The following is a 2045-nucleotide window of genomic DNA, read 5'->3' as shown; positions in this document are numbered from 1 at the left end:
AGGTCAACGACACTTGCAATCAAATAGCCGATTTACTTTCGGTTTCCAAAGCAAAGTGCACATTTGAAAGGCGGTTTACAGTCCCACATGACTATAAAAATTTAGATCCTTTAGGAAATAGGATCTTTATGAAAACATTTGATCTTTTGAAAATTCAATCTAGCTTTTACCCTAGATAAGTTTTCTGATTTGATCCACCATTGGTGTTGCAAAATATATTTGTGGATCAATATTTTGGCTAAAAACATTTAGGTTCGTGTAATCCACTGCTATCCCGGTATCGGAAAGCACACATCCAGTTTACTTGTTCCGTATATTACCTTTCGGCAAACTACCGTCCGGTTGTAAAGGAAAGCGATGAACAAGAAACTGTTAAGGCAATGTCTAATGACATGCTTTTGGTTATGGTCTTTTAACGTGTCGGATGCTAGAACTATCCTTGGTAGGAGCGATAGTAAAGATCATCCTATAATTTTTCGGTCTGGCACAAGGTCCTGTCTCCGACCATGCTATGCAACCACCGTTCTTACGGTTGACACCCGATTTGGTTCAGGTGACCTAATGAATTCCAGGTGAATTCCTAGGATTTTACGTTCAATGGTAATGAACGCATTGAAAATGGGTTTTCAGAAAACAAATCGGTTTGTATTTTTGATCAAAATATTTTCTCGTTCAAGCTCGAGTTTAGATATCATTGAATTCCATGAGTTTGTAATTCTCAATCTTTAAAGTCAATCTCAAGGATTGAGTAATATCAGGCTTAAAAGCTGATTTTTGATCTTTTAAGGAGATTATCCTTTCTGGGGATCTGATTCATTAGTCTTATCCAGCTAATTTGCACGGTGCCTCCCCATTGTACGAGATAAATCCTTCTCATGGTTAGGATAAATCTGACCACTTGGCGACCCTGTTTGATGCTGAGGTCCGTGGATTTCCTGCTGATTTTAGTGATGACTTTTCTAGATTTTTCGTCAACCTACAGCTGGTCTGGATGACAACTTCATGACCTAAATCAAGAAGCGCGTGTCTTTTTCGGAAGACTTTACTTCCTTTTAATGATGGAATTGATTCATCGTGTAGATCCATCTTTCTTTCAAATATATTACAGTAAACCGGGTAAAACTGATTAGTATCGTTCAAAGCAAAAGTACCTGCAATAATCTTGTACAAAGATATGTGATAGATAGTTTTTAATTGAATAACTTGGTACATTCTCCCCACACTTAGTTTCTTTCTTTGCCTTTTTATTCTCCTTTATTCCATTTTAAATGAATTCAAGCATTTTAGGTTGTTTCTCAATTTATGTCCTTTCCGAGGTAATGATAATTTCGGTATTATCACCTAGTTTTCACCGTTCATAAATATGTATAAACATGATTTTGACTTCATTTAATTGAAAATTTTTCAAATTTTCACAAAATTTAGCAAATAAACCAAGTATAAACCTGAGAGAATTTATAACCCTTCCCCACACTTAAGATCATGCAATGCCCTCATTTGCATGAAATCAGACTATAATTTAAATTCATGAGGGTGATTAGCGTAGAAAAGTGATTAAAAATACCGAGTTTGTAATTACAAAGCTCGTCGAATGATAGATGGCGCCTCATCGTTCATTCCTTCATTTGTTATATCATATTTGTTGTTTTGCGTCTTGTCGTCAAAATTAGTACCTTTTGCTGAACTTTAATGACAGTCTTTGAAAGTGCGTTGTTTTACCCTGCTTTGTACATAAGATAAAATACAAACATATATATATATATATATATATTTTTGAAGTTTGGTTTATAACCCCACTTTTCAAAAATTTATAAAGTATAATATTTTTGGCATACTTTAAATCAATAAAATTAAAAATAATGATAACAAAATTTATCGCCCCGCCCTCGGGTAAAGTAATTTCGGCTTAATGACCTAGTCTTCAACTCACGACGAATTTTAGAAATCATTTTTTCAACTTAATGAATTAAAGTAAATTTTGTTTTTTAAAATCACAATAAAACATAAATTAAAATGCATATTAATTTCAAATAAAATCTAAAAAA

The sequence above is a fragment of the Rutidosis leptorrhynchoides genome, chromosome 3 (assembly GCF_046630445.1).
Source record: "Rutidosis leptorrhynchoides isolate AG116_Rl617_1_P2 chromosome 3, CSIRO_AGI_Rlap_v1, whole genome shotgun sequence".
Classification (NCBI taxonomy): domain Eukaryota; kingdom Viridiplantae; phylum Streptophyta; class Magnoliopsida; order Asterales; family Asteraceae; genus Rutidosis; species Rutidosis leptorrhynchoides.
This window is presented reverse-complemented; position numbering follows the sequence as displayed.